The 26,677-nt window shown below is 37.3% G+C and overlaps 1 long non-coding RNA gene across 2 annotated transcripts; it reads left to right on the forward strand.

The window, feature by feature from the left end:
- The first annotated feature begins 9,039 nt into the window (after positions 1–9,039).
- On the forward strand, positions 9,040–12,383 carry LOC309476813. 2 transcript variants are annotated; one of them, XR_014198376.1, is made up of 5 exons: positions 9,040–9,105; positions 9,746–9,811; positions 9,905–10,127; positions 10,251–10,379; positions 11,562–12,383. It is a non-coding gene; the product is annotated as an uncharacterized lncRNA (long non-coding RNA). The 2 variants fall into 2 exon arrangements; XR_014198377.1 differs by having other exon boundaries at positions 10,279–10,379.
- Positions 12,384–26,677: the final 14,294 nt, after the last annotated feature.

Genomic DNA, 26,677 nt, shown 5'->3' on the forward strand with positions numbered 1-26,677 from the left:
TAATATACATGTAGATAACGAAAAAGATGCATTGGGATTGGCATTTAAAGACATTCTTAACTCTATTGGATGGAGTTAGACAACACGTGTCAGGACCTACTCATTGTTGTAATCATACCCTAGATCTAATATTATCACACGGAATCAATGTTGATGCCGTTAAAATTTTGCAGCAGAGCGATGACATCTCAGATCATTATCTAGTCTCGTGTAAACTTCATTTAGCCAAGGCTGCAAAGCCGACTCCGTGTTACAAATATGTTAGACCTATCACTTCTGCCACTAAAGATTGCTTTATTAATAATCTTCCTGATCAGTTTCATCATCTCAGCATCCCAGATAGCTTAGAAGAACTCGATGTTGTGACAGAACTCTCTCTTTTCCAGCACTTTTGACACAGTTGCTCCGTTGCGCTTAAAGAAGATTAAAGAAAATAGTCCAACGCCGTGGTACAACGAGCACACTCGGGGCCTTAAGAGAGCAGCCAGAAAAATGAAGCGCAACTGTAAGAAAACAAAACTAGAGGTATTTCGCATTTCATGGAAAGAGAGCTCGATTGCATACAGAGAGGCCTTAAAAGCTGCTAGATCTGCTTATTTTTCAACCCTATTAGAAGAAAATAAACAAAACCCTAGGTATTTATTTGAAACAGTGGCTAAACTAACGAAAAATAAAGCTTCAAGCCCAGAAGTTTCCAAGCAGCACAGCAGTAATGACTTATTAACTTACAAGATTGATAATATCAGGGAGAAAATTACAACTATGCAACCGTCTACTACAGTATCGCATCAGGCAGTGCATTGTAGTCTGCCTAAGGAAAAATTTGATTCATTCATTGCTATAGAAGAGGAAGAATTCGTTAAACTCTTTAAATCATCTAAATCGACAACATGTATGTTAGACCCTATACCGACTAAGCTACTGAAAGAGATGCTCCCAGAGGTCATAGATCCTCTTCTTGATATCCTTAATTCATCTTTGTCATTAGGATACGTACCAAAAACTTTTAAGCTGGCTATGATTAAATCGCTTGTTAAAAAAATGCAACTTGATCGTACAGAATTAGTCAATTACAGGCCGATCTCGAATCTACCTTTTCTGTCAAAGATACTAGAAAAGGCGGTATCCTTACAACCATGTTCCTTTTTAGAAAGAAATATCTGTGAGGATTTTCAGTCAGGATTTAGACCGTACCATAGTACTGAGACAGCTCTCATTAGAGTTACAAATGATTTGCTCTTATCATCCGATCGTGGTTCCGATCTGATCCAATTTGTAACTCTAATGAGAGCTGTCTCAGTACTATGTTACGGTCTAAATCCTGACTGAAAATCCTCACAGATATTTCTTTCTAAAAAGGAACATGGTTGTAAGGATACCGCCTTTTCTAGTATCTTTGACAGAAAAGGTAGATTCGAGATCGGCCTGTAATTGACTAATTCTGTACGATCAAGTTGCATTTTTTTAACAAGCGGTTTAATCATAGCCAGCTTAAAAGTTTTTGGTACGTATCCTAATGACAAAGATGAATTAATGATATTAAGAAGAGGATCTATGACCTCTGGAAGCATGTCTTTCAGTAGCTTAGTCGGTATAGGGTCTAACATACAGTACATGTTGTCGATTTAGATGATTTAACGAGTTTAACGAATTCTTCCTCTTCTATAGCAATGAATGAATCAAATTTTTCCTTAGGCAGACTACAATGCACTGCCTGATGCGATACTGTAGTAGACGGTTGCATAGTTATAATTTTCTCCCTGATATTATCAATCTTGTAAGTGAAGAAGTCATTACTGCTGTGCTGCTTGGAAACTTCTGGGCTTGAGGCTTTATTTTTCGTTAGTTTAGCCACTGTTTCAAATAAATACCTAGGGTTTTGTTTATTTTCTTCTAATAGGGTTGAAAAATAAGCAGATCTAGCAGCTTTTAAGGCCTCTCTGTATGCAATCGAGCTCTCTTCTTTTAATGAAATGCGAAATACCTCTAGTTTTGTTTTCTTACAGTTGCGCTCCATTTTTCTGGCTGCTCTCTTAAGGCCCCGAGTGTGCTCGTTGTACCACGGCGTTGGAATATTTTCTTTAATCTTCTTTAAGCGCAACGGAGCAACTGTGTCTAAAGTGCTGGAAAAGAGAGAGTTCTGTCACAATATCGAGTTCTTCTAAGCTATCTGGGATGCTGAGATGATGAAACTGATCAGGAGGATTATTAATAAAGCAATCTTTAGTGGCAGAAGTGATAGGTCTAACATATTTGTAACACGGAGTCGGCTTTGCAGCCTTGGCTAAATGAAGTTTACACGAGACTAGATAATGATCTGAGATGTCATCGCTCTGCTGCAGAATTTCAACGGCATCAACACTGATTCCGTGTGATAATATTAGATCTAGGGTATGATTACAACAATGAGTAGGTCCTGACACGTGTTGTCTAACTCCATCCAATAGAGTTAAGAATGTCTTTAAATGCCAATCCCAATGCATCTTTTTCGTTATCTATATGTATATTAAAATCACCAACAATTATGACTTTATCAGCAGCCAGTACTAATATATACTATAACTCTGATAGAAAGTCAGCAAATTCTTTGATAAAGTCTGTATGGTGCCCTGGTGGCCTGTATACAGTAGCCAGCACAAATCTCAAACGTGATTTATCATTTACACTAGGCCTATATATTGCTATATTAAAGGGATACTTCACCTCTGGAAAGATGAATTGTATTTAAAATGGGTCATTTATGTAGAAGAAATGTGAAATTATTTTTTGAATTTGGAGCTTTCTAGACTGAGAAAAGCCAGAAAATAGATTTTTGGCTTATGTGGATGAAAGACAACAACTCCCAGAATGCACTTGCTTCGCTGCCCTAGGAGGCCACTCCCAAGCCACGCCTACCGGTAAGAGAGCGCAGTTGAAAACAACAAGGCTAGGCTACTAGTGAGTCTCCGTGATGACGAGTCTGCCCGGGATTTCGAGATCGCCCAAAATGTCCGGGATTTGGCTTATGCGTTCTACAGTCGCCATTCATTATGTTTACTGTGGCGAGCAGGACGAGGCTGAGGGGCGCGGGAGAACGGTGCGAGGCCGGTGGCGTGATTACTGAGACGCACTGGTCTCGTATCTCTCACGGAGGAGCGGGAATTTTCTTAGCAATGTTAATTCGCACATCAACCGATCACTTGTTTAGCGTTCATGTAAACACTACATCCAGATTCACCAATCGGAATTAATTCAGTTAGATTGAAACAAAAGGTGTGCATGTAAACAATGAATGGCGACTGCAGAAAGCAAAAGCCGAATCCCGGACATTTTGGACGATCTCGACGGCCGGACATGTCCAGGAAAAAGAGGATGGTAACTACTCAGCTTTCTCCTACTACTCAGCTTTCTCCACAGAACAAGAGCCTGCTAGCTTAGCTTCCAAAAAAAGATGGCTGACACTATGTGTACATTCTGTGAGTGAGATCCCACCCTCTATGGGCGGGTTGAACACATGCGGGACAGCCCCTACTACTGGCTGTAGTCTTTAGCCTCTGGCCAAAAAAATCCTCAGATGACGCAAAATGACGATTTTTGCGTCATCGGAGGATTTTTTCCAGACAAAAAAATACATAAATCTCTCGTCTCAGGGGGATATGAGGGTGGAAAGCACGGTAATTCGAAAATACTACTGGTTTTCTACTAATACAAAGCTTAATGCTAAATCCTGAAGTATCCCTTTAAGCACCAACACTTCAAAAGAATTATATTTGAAACTAGACTTCTTAGTAATTCCAAAAATATTACTATAAATAACAGCAACAGCTCCCCCTTTGCCTTTCAGACGAGGTTCATGTTTATAACTGTAATCTTGCCGGGTGGACTCATTTAAAGTAATGTAATCGTTTGGTTTTAGCCAGGTTTCTGTCAAACACAGCACACCTAGGTTATAATCTGTAATCATATCATTAACAATAGCTTTTGAAGTAAGGGATCTAATATTCAGCTACCCAAGCTTTATCATTTGCTCATTTGTTTTATATCTGTTTTTTATTTGTTGAACATCAATTCACAAGTCTCTATATGATGATATCTAGGTGAAAGAGGCTCTATGTGATGGGATTTATTTGACCTTGGTGACGTGAGACGGCTGGCAGACGGTCGGTTTAGCCAGTCTGTCTGCTTCCTGACCTGAGCCCCAATTCATGTTTGAGCTCTAAGACTATGTGCCATATTACTAGAGAGAAGAGCAGCACCATCCCAGGAGAGATGAACACAATCTCTTTTCAACAGGTCAGGTCTGCCCCAAAAACTTGTCCAATTGTCAATGAATTCTATATTATTACGCGGACACCAATCAGACAGCCAGCCATTGAGGGAGGACAGTCTACTAACTATCTCATCACTCCTGCGAACAGGAAGGGGGCCAGAGCAAATTACAGTGCCTGACATCGTACTTGCAAGTTCACACACCTCTTTAATGTTAATTTTAGTGATCTCCGACTGGCGGAGCCTAACATCATTAGTGCCGACGTGAATAATAATTTTAGAGAATTTACGATTAGCATTAGCCAGCACTTTTAAATTTGCTCTGATGTCAGGCGCTCTGGCTCCCGGCAAACATGTGTCTATGGTGGCTGGTGTCTCTATTTTCACGTTCCGTGTAATAGAACCGCCAATAACTAGGGCACAATCAACAGGATTCTCAGTGGGTGTTTCACTTTGGGGGGAGAATCTGTTTGATGTTGTAATCGTAACGGAAGAGCGGTGTTTTGTCCCGCGACTACAGCGCCTCACCGTCACCCAATTGCCCTGCTGCACGGGGCCGAACAATGTACAGAGTTCACTAAGCTAGTCACATCCAAAGTAGTATCTAAAGCCCTTGCACTCTTACAATTAACCTCGATTCAAGTTTGGATGCGTGTCTCTAGCTCTGAAATCTTCCCCGTCAGCTTTACTATCTCCCTGCATTTATCACATGTAAATCCTGTGCTGGCAGAGAAGGCTATGCTATACATGTTACATGAGGTGCAGGTGACAATAAGAGGAGAAGATGACATGACTCACCGTGTTTGTTGACTGATACTCACCAAAGTTTTTTGATGAACTCGTAAAAGGTGCGAGATAAAAAAAATAAAAAAAAATAAAAAAAAAATAAAGAGCGCACGGAAGGTGCGAGCGCGCTAGAGAATAAATAAATAAATAGAAAGCGAACAGAAGGCGCGGGCGTGCTAGAGAATAAATAAATAAATAAAAAGCGAACAGAAGGCGCGGGCATGCTAGAGAATAAATAATAAATAGAGCGCACGGATGGTAGCCTATTCTAACAGGCTAGTGAATTTCAAGCGTGTTGTGCTAGCAATAAAGATTTAGATTGAAGCTAGCGATGTCAGGTTAATGTGTGATGTTGATCAAGTTATATTTAGCAGTTGTCTTATCGATCACAAGTTCAGTATGGCGTACCACAAGGCTCAGTACTGGGACCACTGCTGTTCACTCTGTACATGCTACCATTAGGAGATATCATTAGGAAGCATGGAATTAGCTTTCATTGTTATGCTGATGATACTCAGCTCTATATTTCTTCACAACCTAACGAAAACTACCAATTCACTAAATTAACGGAATGCATAGCTGATATGAAAAATTGGATGACTAGTAATTTCCTACTACTAAATTCAGAAAAAACAGAGATTCTAATTATTGGACAAAAAACATCCTCACGTAATAACCTAGAATACTGTCTAACACTTGATGGCTGCTCTGTTAAGTCTTCGTCGTCGGTTAGGAACCTGGGTGTGCTCTTTGATACCAATCTTTCATTTGAAAGTCACGTGTCTAGTATCTGTAAAACCAAATTTTTCCATCTTAAAAATATATCTAAATTACGTCATATGCTCTCTTTGACAAATGCAGAACAATTAGTTCATGCGTTCATGACCTCAAGGCTAGATTATTGTAATGCTATTATGGGTGGTTGCCCTGCACGCTTAATAAACAAACTACAGCTGGTCCAAAACGCAGCAGCTCGAGTTCTTACCAGAACCAGGAAGTATGACCATATTAGCCCGGTTCTGTCAACACTGCATTGGCTCCCTATTAAACATCGAATACATTTTAAAATATTGCTGATTACTTACAAAGCACTAAATGGTTTAGCTCCGTAGTACTTGAGCGAGCTCTTAACGCATTATAGTCCTTCACGTCTACTGCGATCTCAACATTCCGGCCAGTTGATAATACCTAGAATATCAAAATCGACTGCTGGCGGTAGATCCTTTTGCTATTTAGCGGCAAAACTTTGGAACAGGCTTCCTAACATTGTCCGGGAAGCAGACACACTCTGTCAGTTCAAAGCTAGACTAAAAACACATCTCTTTGACCTAGCATACACATTACACATTATAGACTTCTATAATTCAATGTTAGGCTGCATAGATTAGATCAGCTGGAACCGGGAACACTTCCCATAAATCCTGATGTACTCGTTTCATCATAAGAAGAATGGCGTCTACGCTAATATTAGTCTCTCTGTTTATCCCGAGGTTTACCGCAGTCCGCCGGATCCAGGCCGTATCCAGATCTGATGAAGGACCTGCGCCTGGACTATCTTGTGACGAGTCTCCGGTTGTTCCTGCTGTTGTCGACCGGTGGGTCTGGCTGGGAGACCCATCAGGAGAATGATGTACACCTGTGCAGGGTCATCGGGAGACTGATATATAAGCTTAGGCTTTGAGAATGATGAGTGTGCTTCGGAGAACTCCAGAGCTGAAAGACGTTGTGAGACTTGTTTGCTCCCGTTCGTTTTGTGTTTGGTTTCTGTTTTGTTTGTTTATGTTCTCCTTTGTATTAACTTTGAGTTTGGTTCTGTCTGACACTTTAACATTGTTTGTCAGACAGAAATTGTTAGTTATTTTGTAATTGATTCTCGTTTGACATATTTTTCTACTTATATTAATAAATATTTGTTGCAACTTTACCAACCTTTACTATGTCCTCCACTTATTTGTCACGGCTTTGAGCCGGTCATGACAAATATGGGGGCTCGTCCAGCCAATTGTTATTTGATAAAGATTTGTTTGTAGTTTGTTTGTGTCGTCCGGCCAATTGTTATTTCATAAAGATTTGTTCGTAGTTTGTTAGTGTGATAAATATGGACGCTTCATTTTTTAAGTGATAAATATACAGTATGTATATTTGTATGGTCAAGAAAATATGATCCTATAACACCAATTCTATCATCTCTACACTGGTTACCTATTAAGTTCCGTATCAATTACAAAGTATTACTACTACTGACCTATAAAGCCCTAAATGGTTTAGCTCCTGGGTATTTAACGGAACTTCTATCGCCCTACAATCCATCGCGCTCTTTAAGATCACTAAATTCGAGGCTTTTGAACTGGTTCCTATAGACAAAGATTTAGGTCCTGGAAGAAAAGTGAAAAGCAGACATATGTTGACTTTGTACACGATATTTCGGTCTATTTTAATCGTTGGTGTGTAGCTTCTGATGTAAAAACACTTGACGATTTAAAAGAATTAATGGTGCTTGAACAATTCAAGAGTTCCATTTCAGATCGTATTGCAACTTACATTAGTGAGCGTAAACCTGACACTGCGTATGAGGCGCCGTCATGGCTGATGAATTCTCATTTTCTCATAAAACTGTTGTTGGTTACAGATCTGGTGAAGAACATTTTTAAAAAGAACCGTGGCAAAATTCAAACACATTTTTTTTCCAGGTTTATGCATGATTCATCCAACGTACAGTTGCATAGATCTATTGAAGAAAAAGACAGAGCAAATATGACACAATTGAGAATCTTTTGTCTGGGTATTACGCCGTTAATAACGCATTTAACTGACAGCACTACTAATAATCTAAGAGAAAACTATCTTTTGTTGTTTTGGACCTCGCTGATGTTCTTGCCTTCAATGCCAGGAAACCAGGTCTGGAGCTTTCTTCTGAACTCAGCCTTCTCTTCTTCAATGTGTTTAAAGTCAGTTACTAGTGAATTAAATGTGCTTCTTGGGGAGGCAGTGGACATGGGTGCTTCCTCTTGGGACGAGGCAGGTACAGGTGCTTCCTCAGAGGATGTGGTGGGCACTGGGGTTTCCTCTGGGGAGGCTGTGGGCACAGGTGCTTCCTCTTGGGATGAGTTGGGCACAGGTACTTCCTCTGGAGACGTGGTGGGCACGTTATATGGGATCCTCACTTTTCTCCTGAATGGGGACCTGGCAAGTACTGGTGCTTCCTCAGGGGATCCTGCATACATGGGTGCTTCCTCAGATGACAAGGCAGGCACAGGTGCTTCCTCAGAGGACACAGTGGTCACTAATGCTTTAGGTACAGGTATTCCCTGTGGGGAGCCGTCTGGCATGGGTGCTCCCGCAGGGGACTGGGCAGGCACAGGCTCTCCCTGCTGGTACCTAGCAGTGGCTGGGGCTCCTTGTGGGGCCTCCACTATTCCCCACTGGCCTGAAGTGAGCCCACACCCGTTCTTCTCAAATGATGAGCGTAAACGATCCTCTACCTCCATTATTGCCCACCACCTCCCTGTGCGGAGGGCTGTGATGAGCTCATTCTCATCTAAGGGGCTTAAGGGTTCTGTTTCTCTGAAACAGGAGGGCATGGTGGACATGCTCAGTTTGATGGATAAGCATCTTTGATGGCTGCAAGACATGTTGTTCAAAAAAAGTGTTTAACCGAATGGCTGTTCGTGTGCAACAGTGAACTATCTGTGAAAAACTGTGAGAGAAAGAGAGAGGGAAGAGAAGAGATGACTTAAAAATGATTCTTGCCACTAATTGACTTTAAGCAAACAATTTAACTAAAATATATTAAAAAATTTATAAAATTATCATTATTGTTGCGAATTACTCTTACACAACATGAATGTAATGGATCCAAGTCCAAACTGATCAAATTACATACACTATACTTGATTTGTTGCCGTAAGGAGCAGATTCAGATGTGGCGCATGCGCACTAGAGTAAAAAAAATAAAAAAAAATAAAAAAAAACATTGTGAAAGCGCAGGCGGCAACAGTCGTTGAGCTTGGAGGTGCGATACAAGATTCAGCGTCAGCGATTTGCTTTAACAGATGTCGAATATTCAACAAGGTAAGTTATTTTCTATATTTATAAATGATTTAGACTTCAACATCAACTATTATTTTATAAATGTGATGGATCTGATTTAATTAATATCTTAGTTTTTCCGTGACTGCACTTCAGACGAATGAACCTTTTCGGCCTTTCCAGTTATATAAAGAGTAACGTTAAAATATCTTTTGTAAGATTTTTTGTCGACTGACTAACTGTTACCTGTATGTTCATCATTTTTGCATTTAGGCAGATTACGCGTATGATATTTGCGTTGCACAAACAAAGTCAATCTAACGTAGGCCCAAATTAAGGTTTTCAGGTAAAATTGTATAGGATTTCTCGTTAAAACAAATATCTTAAAAAATATCTGTAACTTTGTTCATTTATAGGCCTACGGTCGAATGACAATATGTGCGTCATTTTTAATAACAACGTGTAACTTATTCATCTCGACGTAAGTTAGGCCTAAATTTTACTTTGCTTGAAAAATCCTTTGAACATGCCAAACCGTTGCACAAACTTAATCGACTGTATATGAAAGTTATCCACATGCAAAGGTTTATACGATTCAATTAAGTGGAAAATGCTTATTTTTTCCATGCTGATTTGTAGTTTCATTACAAAAAAATAAAACTGTATGTCTTTGCTATTTCAGAGTCCTCATCGATGTGACACTATTCCAACATTTCTGGCTCTGGTTTGGCACAATCACCCAATTACGGTATATGTTTTTTTTGTAATAATTTATACTTGACGTTTAATTGCTTTGCAAAAGTGTGATGTCTGTTGTTTTTCCTCTCTTTTTGAATTTCAGATATGTGAGTTTTGGAAATGTGGCAATGTAAAGTGTGTGGCACAGAATGATCCTGTAGGTATGAGTTATTGAAACATTCTAAGCTTAAACATGGACATTTTGGGGTGAGGTTCAGGCATCCTTGTGTATAGTAATATATAGTAATTGACTTGTACTTGCACTTTTAGGACAATTGGTGTCTGATTTACAAACCAGGTGGCCTGCACTGTTCACAGTAAATGAAGTAAGTGTTATTGATATTTACACAAGAATAAATAGTAAATTACAATGAATTCCTCCACAGTAGGCATATTTCATGGCCATCTTTATTTCTCTCTTTTTTTTTTTATTATTATTATTTTTTTAGAATTCATAAATTGCCAATTCTGTCAAAGTTCTTGGCGCAGCTGGACAGATACACTGTTATCTACACAAGCTTTGCAGCAGCAAAGGTGGTGCTTCTGGACAGAAGAACATTATGGCAATTACAGACAAGGTGTGGTAAACTGCATTTGATTTATTTATAACTAATTACAGATATTGTATATAAAATATATAATCATATAAAATATATACATATATATTTAAAATGTACTATAATCAGTGTTTTTTTTATATTTTATTATTATTATATATATATATTAGGGCTGGGAATCGATTAAAAAAAATTTACTAATTAATTGCACAATTTCTGTAATTAATTGCAATTAATTGCGCTTCCCCCAAGCTTGTAATCATCAATATTTAAACTTAGAATCACCTAATTAAACAACACAGGAAAAAAAGGGAACAGAAAATAGCCCTATATTAAAATATTAAACATCAATATATCAATATATTATTCTTTTTCAATAATCAATCAACATAATCAATTTAACAGATTATTATTATTATTATTATTATTTTATTAATTATTAAAACAAAATATAGTCCTACAAAGCTATTATTACCAGAGCATGTGATCAGAGCAGGTCATTTTACCATTGTTGCCCAGCATGGCTATACCAGCTCAGCAAACAGAAGTCAACAGAGAAATTTCACGTTACTTGAGTGGACTTTACTTTTCCAGTGCTTAGTACATGATTGAAGCCTTTGGGCCGTTAACGACAGAGCCGCCGACACACACACACACACACACACACACACACACGGAACGGAGAGCTCGCCGCTGCTGGGCCATTAACGACAGCGCGAGCCGACACACACACACACACGCACGCACGCACGCGCCGACCGACACACACACACTCACGCGCGCGTGCGCGCGGAGCACAGAGCACAGAGCACAGAGCACGACGCACATACCGAGCGGAAAAGACCCGCTCATGAAAGCTGCCCGAGAATGAAACCTGACCGCCGAACATGGAGGGGCGGGACGGCATATTTCGGCCTTTTTAATAGCAGACGCAACAGGAAATCATTAAAACGAGGCAAAAAAAAAAAGTGCTGCGTCAATTGCGTTATTTTTTTTTAACGCGTTAAACATTTCAAATTAATCGCAAAGATTAACGCGTTAATTCCCCCAGCCCTAATATATATATAAGAAATTGAGGTTTGTATATTATGTACTTTTTGTAATTGCCTAAACCTATTGCCAGCCTGTATGTTACCAATATTTCAGTGAAACTAAACAAGGTGTTAATTATTATTTGATTGTTTGTCTTTTGTTTTGGCTTAGGACTGCAATCCTGAAGAAGCTGAGAGAGGAATTTCTGAGACCACTCTTACCCGTTTTCCACCAACAAGAACCGGGTGCTGGTTCAGAGCTAGAGCTATTGCCAGTTCGGAGTTGGTTCGACTGACGAGCTTACTAAGAACCGGTTTGCGTTTCCACCGGCCAGAGAGCCACAACAGAGCTATATCTTACGTCACTGCATACGTATCATGTTGCACAGCAACGCTAGTGCGGCAGCGCCAAACACAAACACACCAGACTTGTTCGAGATGCATCGGCTTCTCGCAGAACGATCAGCACATGAAATCAAAGCACTGCGAAAGCGTTTAAAAAGCACAAGGAGTCGTATGATCTCCAAACACTCCCGCAGCTCTGATCGGTCCACGCTGCTCCGATGCATCTCGAACAAGGCATCAACAATAATAGACGTTGCGTTACTATGGATGCTCATGGGTTTGCGAAAATAAATCGGCATCCAAACACGGCGAATCCAACGCGTTCGTGCAGCTCGCCGTAACTTACATAGACGGATATTATAATCGAGCTGCTATTAGCTCGACTAGCTGCTATTTAAAAATGGCGGTCACAAGTTTCTCTTCAGTCTTGTTGGCCACGGTAACCCCGCCCCCAGCCTCTGACGCAAGCGGTTCTTTCTTGGCTCCGTTCTAGACCCTGCAATGATTTGGTGCTACTTAAGAACCAGTTTTACTGGTTCGGAGCTGGTGCTTTGGCGGTGGAAAAACAAAGAACCGATTTGAAACTAGGCTCTGGCTCCGAACCAGCACCAGCTCTGCCTTGGTGGAAAAGGGGTATCTGGGGCTTTTTGTGATTGGTAAAGAAGGTGCTGCGCTGAGGACGAGCCAGAGGATGTTGGAGTAGTGATATAGGGTGTGCAGCGGCTACAGCCCTGAAAGAGTGTTTCCTTTGGATTGCTAATGCTGTTCGGACTGATCTACGCTCTCAACTTAAGCTACCCTCAGAGTCTCAAATTCATGTTTGAATTCTTTCAAAAGGTTATGATGAATTTGGATGGCAGCAAGCTTTCCCCAAAGGTTCAGGCACAATGTTTAAGTGAATAGGACATTTACTTCTTGCCTAGATGTTTCCAACAACTGAAGGGAGATTAAGAACTTTAAAAACTTTTAAGACAGTGATGCCCTGAAAGGAATTTTTCGACGGACTGATGACACTAACTCCAGCATGCAAGAGACTGCACCTAATGCACCATTCATGCTTTTGTAGCTCTGATACTCTTGACACGAGAGATGTTAGCCCTTGTGCTGTTGACTTTTGCAGCAGAGCCGAGACTGTTATAGTCAAGAACAGTTCTTTGCCTCAGATTTTTTTTTTGTTCCTGTGTTCTGCTGAAATTCAGCTTCAGAGAGCTTACACAGAGTTCAGCAATAATCCACCACCAAAACTAAGATTGGACATTCTTGGTGGAGATCTTCTTTAGGTATGCAGCATACTCCATGGATAGCTTGATCAGGCAGCTGAGGCAGTGAGTAGGACACTTTGTTCTTGCCTAAATGTTGAATTGTGAAAACGTGTTATATGTTAAAAAAAATTTTTTTAAGGAAGATGGGTATGTGTTCATTTTGTATTATTTGTTATCCAATGTCCTGATTGTTTATTTGTTTTACAAATATTTATGAAGATGCATGGTACCAATTACATTCGTGTTTGAAATTTCAGATCAGAAGAAGGCACAAACTGATTACTGTACTATGCAGTGATGTCAAAATGTTTACCTTAAAAATGTGAAAAGAATGTCTGATCCCTGAAATTTGGATCCCTGTTACTTGGCACACAGGTTTTAAACTAAAAGTGTAACATGAGTAATAACCACAGAAAGTACAGTTTGGGAGGATGCATAAAACTGTTGCATTAATTTGTAAAGTGCTGTATATGTCATTATTTGTTTCTTTTGTCAGACTGGATGATGCTTTTGACTTGGGCAGCAAATTGCACACAATAAATGTTTGAAAATGTAACGTGTTTGACAGTTTATTCAATAGAATTAATGAAATGTAAGATAGTTATATAAAGCAAGTAATAACTATTTATTTGAAATGAGTAAAGTTTAATTAATACACAATCTTGAATCACAGTTCATTAGTTCACATAACCATTATTTAATTCATTCACATCAACTGAACATGATGGTGAAGCTTAAATAAAATGTTAACTTTTACGTTGGATTTATGTGATTAAATTGGATGGAAAATTGACATGTAATTGAAATACATAAGTTTTAACTTTTGGGGTTAAATATTTTTTTGAGTGTACACCCAGGAGCTCCGGAAGCTGATTGCCTTAGTTTTATAACATTCATTAAATGTATCAATCTATTTATTTATTATTATTCTTTACAATAAGCGATATGCCCAGTGGCAGTCCATCAGAGGAAGAAAAGGAGACAAAAATGATAAAAAAAATTAATATAACAACAAAGTTGATGAAGTTAACTTGTGTTGTATTAAAAAATGTCTGTATTAAAAGTGTTGTTATTATACTTTTATTTTTAAATATACTAAAGTAAGTAATTATACAGTGAAATTTTTTTTAAGAACTTCGGAAACTACCTTGACTATTGACAAGTTGTGTTGGTGATCGACGTGATTATAACGCGTATCAAGACTTTATCTGGACTTTAATTATCAGCAAATATATACAAATTATTTGTCTTAGTTTTTATTTGTCAATTTATTATTATATAATTATATAATTAAGTAGGCTATAATTATCAACAAATATTTATATATATATATATATATACAAATATTTAGACATTTTATGTAGATAATTATAGCCTACTTAACCCTAAAACCGGCAGCGTGACCTGGGAGTCACATCGTTTTTATTGTCTTTTTTGGGGCATAAGAACTTTTTTTTTTCATCAAATCCTTTTTATCATTTCTCACAGCCTGGTCTGTCTTGAGTATGCTGGTCACATGATTTACTTCAAGTTTTTTGTGATAAATTAGTCAGCCTGACCTAAATCCAACATGGCTACCGGTGGTGCAGGACATTCAGATTTTGAGGAAAGTAAATATATATTAAACTTACTTTTCTTCTGGAAAAAATAATAATAATACTGCTAACATTAATTTTGAACATTGTCTTAAGGTGCTGAAGAAGAACATTTAATAATATTTTGTTCATGTTGTTATTTAGCACGTTTTGAAATATATGCGACTCCTGAGTCACGGTGCCTTTTTTGGGTATAAAAAAGGGATTCATTTTGACCATCTTTGTATTTTGAGTTTTTAATTCACTATATTACAATTAAATCCTAATCTAATCATGACAAACTATATATCGTTGGAAAGGTCTAAGACTCCTAAATAGATATTTTAGCACTGTTTTTTGTTACAAATTATGTAGGAACAGTAATAGATACATTTATGACAAGAGTGCACCTCAAAAAATCTACATCATAACAGGAGTTCTGGACACTTTTGATAATTGAAGCTTTGGTTTTCATGCTAAAAGTTCATAATAAAACATATAATCTAGTATTTGTAGTATCTAGTATCTAGATAGGTCTGAGTCTCAAGGTTTGATATTTTGTGAAAGAAATGTATTAATTTGTTACGGCAGAATGCATACAATTAAATTCAATGCAATGTTTGTCACCCGGTGGCTATTTTTGGTATTACGCCTAAACAAAATCTCATGGGAACTTCAAGTTTTGTGATATCAACTTCAAATTTGGAACACAACTTGGTTAGATATATGGCTTTGATTTTATATTAATTTTAGAGTAAAAAATATTTTGTAAAATTTTATATAAAAAAATATTAAGTAGGCCCTACAGTATATTTGATTTACTGTAAATTTAAACTTAATTTTTAAATTAAACTTAAAAAATCCAAAATATATCAAATATTTCAAAAATTATTTTGGATATCTTCTGGATAAGTCCAGATGATACAAAAAATTACATGAAATTATTTTTTGCTTATCATTTTCCACTCTTGCCTGTTTAAGGGTTAATTATACAATTATATAATAATAATAATAATAATAACTACCAAACATTGATATGTAATTACATACATTTCAGCATACAAATTGATTAAAAGAATTATCTCGATCCCCTGGTCAATAAAACAAAATGCATTTGATTATAATTAACATGACAATGTGTACAAAACTAAAGTAGCCTAAATTCACGTTTATTTTTACGTTTCTGTCAATCTGAGGTCGGTGTCGTTGCCACAACGCGTTGCTATTGGTTGCGTCAATTTGCGCGTGTCTTTCTTCGGATGAGGGTCTAAAACTCCAGAGTAGTGTGTGTGTGTGTGTGTGTGTGTGTGTGTGTGTGTGTGTGTGTGTGTGTGTGTGTGTGTGTGGATGGCAGGCGTAACCGTAGCAAAAGGTATGCATTTTAAAATGAAAAGCCAAATTCTCGAGCCAAATATAGTTATTTCAGTGGCCTATGTGGCTCGACGGCAGGAAGGAATATCCAAACCATTTTTAAACGTTTTTTTTTATTTATTTTTTTTATAATAAAAGTGTCAATTCAATTAAAAATACACATATCACATATTTTAAAATATTACATAATTCAATGAAGCCTGTTTGTCATGTATAATTCACCGACCAATCGTTATCTGGCACAACAAGTTCAAATTTCATTGGACAATGTGAAGTGGAGCGGTAATTTTCCAGTCATTCATAAATCTTTGAAAATTAGATGGACAGACGAATTTACATTTATGAAGCGATCTGAATCTGCGTCGTTTAAACAATGGATGCTAATTACAAAGCACTGCACAAAACCAGCACCAAAAGTCGCATTAATGGGTATATTATAGCTCATTTATAAAACAATAAGCCGGTCTGTCACAGGTTGAGGGACATTGCGATTTAAGAGACAGATTTTGAGATTGTCTGATTTGAATGTTTGTTTGTTTTTACCACTAATTGATTTGTAAGAATGCCTCATGTGAGCAAGACTCTGACATTGTAGCTGGTTTTCTACTCTCAGAATATGATGTTGATGATGATATTATAATAAAGCTAATAAAAGATTTTACAGGATCCACCTCTTAGTTTCTTCAGCTGTATTAATTCAGTGATGTATAGAAGCTTGTTTCCGCCACAGAATAAAAGGTAATTGCGCCTTTTTATCTCACAATTCACATTTCTAAACTCCTCATATCCTGCAATTCTGACTTTTTTTCCTCATAATTTCTAGCCTTGATTAATTTGGACAAAAATCATCCCTGCACAATGTCCATTGCATTGTGATGGTGGGAGTGTTCCTATGTGTGTATAATGCAGTTTTCTCTAAGCGGTTCTCAGAATTGCGTCCTTTGGACGAGGGCACGTTAATTTATATATATATATATATATATATATATATATACATATATGATGTGCATGGATAAATCATTTATAATAAATTATTATTTCTTTATTGCAATATTCAATAAAAACAAGAATTGTCCAATTGTCCATTTCATGGTGACTTTAATATGTTGTTCAGGCAACACATGCATACTATGATTATCTTCACTTTATGCATATTTATAATTAAACAAAATATGATATAAATCAAATAAAACCGAATCGGGAAATACATGCATACTCTGTTTATCTTCAATGTATATTTATAATACAGAGAATATAGTATATTTATACATGAAAATTAGCTATTTTGGCTTTAAATGTAAACACCATTGTTAATTCATGTGTATCGTCCTAATAAATAAATAGTTTCATTTTTTTATTCAGTTCATTTTACAAAGTACAAATGTTGGTGATGCTTCGTTCCCTTGTTGATTCGCTGGTATCCTTAGGCATGCTCCGCTTTTTACATGGACTTCGCTGACTTGCACCTACATTTTCCTTTTGAGGAAATAGACATAATCAGGTTTAATAAGCTGGAAGGAGGTCAAAAAGACATATCACTTCACTTGTTTTACCATGAGGGGTCTATGAATTTTACTGAAATATACAAAGTAAATTGAGGATAACAAACAAAGTAGCTTAGTTGAAGACCGTGTTTGTTTGTTTTTAATAAATCTGAAAATAATTGATCATAATAAGAGATCATTTTCTGCAATTACCCTGAATATCTGGGGGGAAATGTGGGTCCCTCTCAATGTCTATGGTGGTTTCAGCCTTAGCTGAAGTTTTTACCTCAGAGGTCAGGAAACCAGGTCTGGAGCTTCCTTCTGAACTCAGCCTTCTCTTCTTCAGCGTGTTTAGAGTCAGAAACTACTGAATAAAACATTAATAAAATCATTAAGTGGCACAATTGGTGAAAATAATATACTAATATATATATATATATAAATGAAGGTGACTTGACTATAAAAAGAACATTACAATGAACAAAAATGTGAAAACCTCACTACAAATAATCCAGAATTGAAGACAAATGCTAATAATCCTACTCTGTCTGTTACACTTCCTCACACCTGTAATCACTGATCGAGTGAATCTCCTGAAGTTCTCCATCCTACAGTAGATCATTTCTAATCCACTCATGTTGTAAGATCTGCTCTAACGTCGGGCGTTTAGTTGGATCCAGGGTTAGGCACTGGCTAATCAGATCACTGCATTCTGTACACATTTTATCAAGGAGAGAGAGAGCTGGTTAGTCATGACCATGTGACACTAATGTTGGCATCTATGAAAACAGCATCTGAAACATGATTAATATAAGGTAAAGTGTTCTTTAAAGGTGAAGTATATATTTTCTTCTGCACTAGTGGCACATTGCGAAATTACAAAATAAAGCATATTTTAAAAAACCTACGTCATCACGTCATCCCCGACTCAAACATCACAAACGCAACTCTTACTGGTTCTTGTGAAGGCATGTTTCAGGTCCAACATATTAGGAATACTTTTAACTGTGTTGCATTTGTCTTTATGAACATTTGTCTATCTGAACGGATGCATGATGATGCTGTATGGTATTAAAGCATGCTTTATAGCGTGTAGCATCACAATGATCGGTTCACTTTGACGAGTTCATGACCTGTTTAATCTCCGAAAGTAGAAATGCAGTGAATTTTGGCATTCACTTCTGTGACTAAAGCTACATTTCTTATAGTAGTTAACTATATATCAAGAATGTTACATACTTCACCTTTAACTGTGTCTGTACTGAGCCTTTTGCTTTATGTGTGTGTTTATCGATGTTATCAATATCATTCACTCACCGGTGGATAAGCTGGTGTTCTGAAATGTAACTTTGGCTTCTTTGATTTCCGCTGGATTGTGAAAAGGAGGACATGCGTTCACCATCTCGTACAGACACACTCCTAGAGCCCAGACATTTGCTGGGACGGCGTGAAATCGAGGTTCTGTGAAGACTTCAGGAGGGCAGTAATCCAGGACTCCTGTAAGAAAGACATTTGTGCATTGTTGAGCAATTTTTTCAAAGTGTCAAATAATCAGCAAGTCATTACATCCTTCTTCAACAGGAAATTGTGTGCATGAACATCATTGTGAAAAACGTCATGATCAATGCAGTGTTGCACTGCCAGAACAGCCTGTCTCATGATGACCCGTGCGGTTGTTTCGTCCAGTTGAGGATTCCGATTGATAAAGTCCAGCAAGCTCTCGCAGGGTTCGGGATACTCCATTCGTTAGCAGCAGAGCCACTTCTGTAATGAGAGGTTCAGGACGTCCAGGCTAGAGAAAAGAAAAGAAGACAGAAGATTAGCTGGGTAAAAATCTGAAGAAAACTTCATTTTTAAAGGTACTTTTCTTTGATCTTTGTAGATACGATCAACAGAGCCTTTCCAGGCTTATTTGTCTATTACATTTACACCTAATGCTTCCTACAGGTGTATTGACTACAGTAATCAGCACTTAAACAACTAAATACACATTCAGCTTTTGGCCAACTTACAATAATAGCAGGATAAAGATCGTAGCAAGTCTTGCGCATCCGCTTGATGGCAACCTGCAAAAATGAAAAAAGAAACGGTATTCAATAACAGTAACAGCATTCAAGCGCCTGAGCGTGCACATAACATTTACCATTTGAGCTTCTAAGTATTAAACCATGTGTATTAAATATGTTTTGATGCGTGCAAGAGCAAAATGTTTATACAATTCAGCAAAATCAGCAAAAACCTTTTTGCCATCAAATTTGCATGTTCCCTCAAACACTCTTCCGAATCCTCCGGATCCAATCATCTCTCCCGAGACTCAGAGGAGTCTGAAAAACAAACAGGAAAATATGAGAAATATATGAGCTTCCTTTGTTTTATATTAGAAATATCAGTGCAGGTCGAAAAAATTATATTAATATTCTCTGAAAACAAGCCTCAAGATATCTTTAGTGGAAAACAAGATGATAATACTGTTTAAAACAATAATGACTGCAGATTTACCATGATTTGAGTCCAGATCTAGAGGAGGAACGAAACGCTCCACAGCATCCACAGATTTACTGCCAGAACAGCAGCGGGACAGACTCCTCCACAAGTTCCTGATGAACAAACGAATTCTTTCCATCTTCTTCCGTTTTGTAGGTTTTCCTGAAAAAACTAAAAAAACTAATTAGAAACATCTCTGACCTCACATTTAACAATGATATAACTTCCATTTTACTGTTAAATTCTTATCTTTAATGTCACAAATCCAAAGTAATGCAAATATTTCCAAGCTATCCGCCTGACGACGCCCTGTTTCTGCATAATACCTGCATAAATGTCCCTTAGCGGTGACCAACATTTTTTTCACAATATTAAGTAATAATCATTTTATTTCACGATAATGATTTTTTTGTTATTTTACTTGATCTTTTATTAAAAAGAGAGCATACATTTCCAGGCCTCATTTGGCACAGTTCTGGCAATGGTAAAGGTCATATGAGCCATCATGTCTTAAAATATATTTCACATTTATTTTTTATGAAATATAATATATTTAAATAAACATTGATTTTATTAAATACAGCAATGTCTTATTAAAGACATAACTTAACCGACTCTGTTTACATGAATACTGGTCACAACAGCCATTTTGACACAATTTTGTCAGTATTTGACCATGCAAACAGAAACAGTAAATGTGACCAGACCTTAACTTGTCAAACATTTTAAGCAGTCTCCATTCTGCCTTATTTCAGTCTCACCTGTGGAGCTCTTGATCACATCCTCCATGGCACCCGGAGCAGTCGGGATGTTGGAAGTCTTCACTGGCTCGACGGGAACTTGACCAGGCAGTGGAGGACACATCCACTCTTGGCACATTTCTAATAATATTAATAATCAATGTCAGTGGTCTCACACCAAAAAAATGCAACTTTGTATTTTAAGCAGTCACCATTCTGCCTTATTTCAGTCTCACCTGTGGAGCTCTTGATCACATCCTCCATGGCACCCGGAGCAGTCGGGATGTTGGAAGTCTCGACGGGAACTTGACCAGGCAGTGGAGGACACATCCACTCTTGGAAGCTGTCGGAACTGGACGACGACCCACAATACCGCCGCACCACATCCCTCACGCAGTCGGACAAAGATGGTGTGGACATGATGTCCGGTGGAGAATCTGTGGGAGCATCTCCACTGGATCTGCCTGAGGCTGGAATATACCAGACATTTTTTATAATATTAATAATCAATGTCAGTGGTCTCACACCCAAACAAATGCAACTTTCTATTTTAAGCAGTCTCCATTCTGCCTTATTTCAGTCTCACCTGTGGAGCTCTTGATCACATCCTCCATGGCAGCCGGAGCAGTCGGGACGTCTGAAGTCTTCACTGGCTCGACGGGAACTTGACCTGGCAGTGGAGGACACATCCACTCTTGGAACATTTCTAATAATATTAATAATCAATGTCAGTGGTTACACCCAAAAAAAAAAATGCAACTTTCTATTTTCAATGACAAATAATTTATGAAGTTTAATAAAAACCAATTCTGACCTCTGCGAGAGCGTTTGGATGAAGAGGACGGACGTCCATCATCTGATTCTGGCCTCTGCAACTCTCTCTTCCTCTGAGCCGGACCTGTGGACACAGAAACAAACTCACAAGACATAACGTTAGGTGTTAAATATCCAGGAATAATCTCCCGGCTCGGGCCTGGCATCCTCCTTCAAACTTTAAAAAAAAACAATACAAATACAATACAATAAAATACAATTCTCCTCAGAAATACCCCTCCCAATAAAACAACAACAACAACAACAACAACAACAAAAACCTTCAAACTCCCTCTAAAATCAGAAAAGAACAATCAAATAGAAGTGTCCTCAGAAATAATATGATAAAACTATAAATAAAACTATGTAAATGATTATATCCTCCGATCTCCTTCTAGAATAAAAGTCTCCTCTCTGAAATCCTCCAAACAGGTTCAAAATCGCAAGATCAGCAGAGCAAATATTCAGTCTCAACCAGCAGTAAGTGATCTAGCGATCTGTAGATATTTGCAGACAGAATTCATAACACGCCGCAATAACGAATTCAAATCACGCGTCGCTTTAGCAACACAGCATTATTCGAAATACCTGAAGTCGCGCGCGTGAGCAGAGCGCGTGACCGCACATCGAATCTGGAAACAAACTGAATCAGGACTGAATGTTGTAATAATAATGTATCTTAACTGCTTAGCTAAAAATTTGATATGTTAAAGCATGAAATAAGGTACCACGAATCAGTGAATTTGAGTTTGATGTGTGTATATTAATCAGGGTATCTTCCGTCCATTTCATTTCCTATTTGAAATGAAATAAGCAGAAACGAGAAACGGCGCCTTTATTCGTTTTTTCGTTTTTTCCAAAAAACGAAAAAACGAGATTTCGGCTTGATTTTTCGTTTTTTTAGTTCACGGGCAAAAAACGAATAAATGACTTAAAAATTCGTTTTGCACATGTGGACGGTCATGAGGCGCCCCTGTCAGCCGATTGGTCAAGAAAATCTTAGCATGTGACGTCATCGGTAGTTCCCCAGGTTTATTCAACAAAATAATAGTCCTATGGCTCTGCGTACCGCATATTAAACTGTTCAGGGCAGGTCCTGGGCTTACTTATGTGCAACTTAACGCGTTTCAGAGAAATATTTATATATCAGAAATATTAAATATTAATCTGCACCCAGACGGTTTTATTAGCTGTGCGGAGTTAAATCTGTGTGGTGAAGCACATACGCAGCAGTCATAACTCTTCTTTTAGACAATACGCTCAGTTTTGGACAAGGGGTGGTTATTGCAAATACTGTAATGCAAAACTGCTGATGGTGGTGGGTACCGCGATGATGGTAAATAAAATTGTACTGTAACTGTAGCTAATCATAGCTGCGAGAGCGAGATGATTGACAGGACGATAGCGGAGGAAAAAGCGCAAGATTTTGTTAGTAAAGAAGTGAGTTTGTCTTTGAAAACAACAACAACAACAAAAAGTTTTAATAACAGTGTTCATTTTAAAGGGACATTTCCAAATATATTTTATTTATTTGTTAGCCTATGCTGTTGTTATTCTGTCTTAATCGTTTTGTTAATTCAAGTTTAATACTATGCAGGAGTTTTTTTTTTATTTTTTTTATTGTAGCCTACTATTTTATTGTTGTTGTGTTTTCATTAAAAAATGACAATGAACCGCATTCGTTTGAAAGGTTAATCCATAGGTCTTTCATTTACTTGTGTTATCTCATCCGTCTTATTCTCTTTGTTAATAACGAATAGGCTAATGTTAATTAAAATTGTTCAAAGAGTGGAGGAAGATGTTGTCAAACATTAAAAAAATCTAAAATAAGCGCTATATGCTGAACGTAGCCTTGGTCAAATTGTTTTTGTAACCATTTTTTAAAACCGTTTTCTTTTTATAAACAGTGTAGGCCTACTGACTTTTTTTCCATATTTTTTGTTTTGTTTACGTTTTCATTTTTTCTTATACATTTTATGCTTATAACATCATAACTGAACAATTCAATGTAGCTGTATGAAAATAATGTTGACTTTTCCTAAGTTAACTTTCCCTTTAGTTTCCTATAGACATAGTTCCCTAGTTTCCCTAGTTTCATTCATTTTCTGTATCTTCAACAACATTTTCCTCAATCTCTGAAGCATCCTCTAACTCGGAAACATCTTCATCTGTATCAGTATCATCAAAAACCTGTGAAATTACTTATTTAAATGTCAATTTTTGGGAGCTCATTTTTCCTGCTGTCTATGTCAAAGTCTTGTGCCACACTGAGCAAAATTGTGGGAAAGCTCATTATTCACTCACATGGGAGTGAGAAACAAAACATAACAAAAACATACATCAAATAAATGTTTTTTATTCATTTATTGGCTCTGTAAAGCTGCCTTTGAAAATCATAAAAGGTTAAAAGCTAGGTATTTCAGATATCTTGAATATAGAAATGAGAGCTTATTTGTCTGACAAAGATTTTCATCTGTAATTTGCAATTAATTCTGAACAACGTGATTTAGCTTTTTCATAGGGTTAGATCACTTTAAGACACTTGCACTTTAGAACTGGAGTTGACGTGCCCTGTCATACAAACACATGTGTCCGTATTGCATTTTAATAGCTGAGGGACAAATTGACCCGGGCGGGAACATCACAAATGTAATAGTAATTTTGTTTGTATGTCAACACACATCAGCATGTAGAAACTTTGCATGCATGATCATGATGATAAATGAAAAAAAGTCACAAAATACCAACAAACAAAGGTTTAATATTATTTCAGGTAGATTGAAAAAATAAATGATGGCTCATTTTTACCATCTGTGGCTAACAAAATATTTTTCTGTATTAAAATAAGTGTGGAAAAGCTAATTTTAGCTTCATAAGGTTGTAAAAAAACAAACAAAATAACAAAATATAACCAAGCAATTTTATTATTTTGGGTCAGTAGCCTACAGTTGCATTAGAGTGTTAAAATGTTTGGGTCAAATTGGCCCGTGAACATCAGGAACGTAGCCTAGGCTACTATAGTCATTTTGTTTGTATAGGCTATGTCAAAACCTATGGTCAAAACACATCAGCATGTTGAAACTTTGCATGTTCGTCATGATAAATGAGAAAGTCACAAAATATCAAGAAAAAAACCATAGGGTTAACAGTATTTCCAACAACTAGAAAATCTAAGGGTTCTTACTTCTTTCAAACCTGCCTCATTTAGTTCTGTTGAATCGCACTAGAGTTCGTTTTCCCCCTTGGTGCGGTTCGCTTGGGCAGGTGTGAATGCAGCAATCGCACTCGGGTGCGCACCAAAAGCGGTACGCTTTCAAACGAACTCTGGAGCGGTTCGTTTGTGGTGAGAACGTGATCCGACCTCGAACAGACCCAACTGCCAAAGAACAGGCTAGCTACAGTTACAGTGCAATTTTATTTACCATCATCGCGGTACCCACCACCATCAGCAGTTTTGCATTACAGTATTTGCAATAACCACCCCTTGTCCAAAACTGAGCTTCTAAAAGAAGAGTTATGACTGCTGCGTATGTGCTTCACACAGATTTAACTCCGCACAGCTAATAAAACCGTCTGGGTGCAGATTAATATTTAATATTTCTGATATATAAATATTTCTCTGAAATGCGTTAAGTTGCACATAAGTAAGCCCAGGACCTGCCCTGAACAGTTTAATATGCGGTACGCAGAGCCATAGGACTATTATTTTGTTGAATAAACCTGGGGAACTACCGATGACGTCACATGCTCAGATTTTCTTGACCAATCGGCTGACAGGGGCGCCTCATGACCGTCCACATGTGCAAAACGAATTTTGAAGTCATTTATTCGTTTTTTGCCCGTGAACTAAAAAAACGAAAAATCAAGCCGAAATCTCGTTTTTCGTTTTTTGGAAAAAACGAAAAAACGAATAAAGGCGCCGTTTCTCGTTTCTGCTTATTTCATTTCAAATAGGAAATGAAATGGACGGAAGATACCCTGATTGATATTATTATTATATCAGTAATAAAAAAAAATATATATAAAAAATGTTAATGTTCAAAAAAGTATTTAGACATTTATGTCAATGCGATTCAGAGACGAATACTAATGTCGTCCACCAGAGGGAGCCACAGAACAGCAAATTAAAAGACTATGAAAATTGTTCAATAACTTGTAGTCAAAATAGCATATACATTCATTATAGTTTCATAAAGTTGAATAAAGCCCAAGTGTACTTTTTGTTCATTTGATTTCCTGTTTGGAATGGAATAACGAGAAATGAAAACTAGCTTGTTTATTCGTTTTTTAGTTTAGTTTAAAAAACGAAAAATCTGATTGGTCGAAACGCTCCGCCTTCAGTAAGCTACGAGCTTTTCTTTCTTTCAGGCAGAATAAGAGTCAGTACGAGTGCGGCACTGACAAATGCACTTTAATAAAATAATATCTGAAACCACCACTCACTGTTAACTACGCACAATATGTGAAGCAGAAATATGTTGCTGGTCACGTAATTCGTGTTGCTGAGACTTGCAAGTGTGACTCCATCTAAATGACAGATTATTTTAGCATGATGTATTTCCCATTGATAAATACAGTGCAAATAGTTCAAATATCTCCTTGGATAAAAGGGAAGTGGAAATAAAAATCAATAATAGGCTGAACTGTGCCATGATAATATGTCCATAATATTAGATGCCCGTAGATGACATAGCCTACCCATAACTGTTACATTAGAGTTAGGGGATGACACAGTTTGTACAGTATAAAAATCATTATGTCTCAAGTTCCCATTAAACATGAAAACCCAACAACCCAATGGGAATATATCCTTAATGCGTAAAACATCCAGAGGTGGACAGTAAAAAAGTACATTTACTTGAGTACTGTACTTAAGTACACTTTTTGAGTATCTGTAGGCTACTGTACTTTTACTGTACTTGAAACTGATTTTCATTTTCAACGTTGGGTTTGGTCTTCTAAATGCAAATGTTGTCATTGTTTTGGCTTATAGATAACAGTAAGGCTAACATATTCATACTAAAAGCCAAAAAAAACATTAAATCCCATTACTGGAACTGTGTTCTAGAAATAAATGTGATGTTGATATGAGGGTAGAAAGGCAGGCATAGATTCAGAGGCATAAGGTAGGCCTACTGTAAGTATTACACACAACAATGCAACAATAATAAAACAATGCATTGACATTTACTTTTGATACTTAAGTACTTTTAAA

The sequence above is a fragment of the Leuciscus leuciscus genome, assembly GCF_965113295.1.
Source record: "Leuciscus leuciscus genome assembly, chromosome: 16".
In the NCBI taxonomy this organism is placed as follows: domain Eukaryota; kingdom Metazoa; phylum Chordata; class Actinopteri; order Cypriniformes; family Leuciscidae; genus Leuciscus; species Leuciscus leuciscus.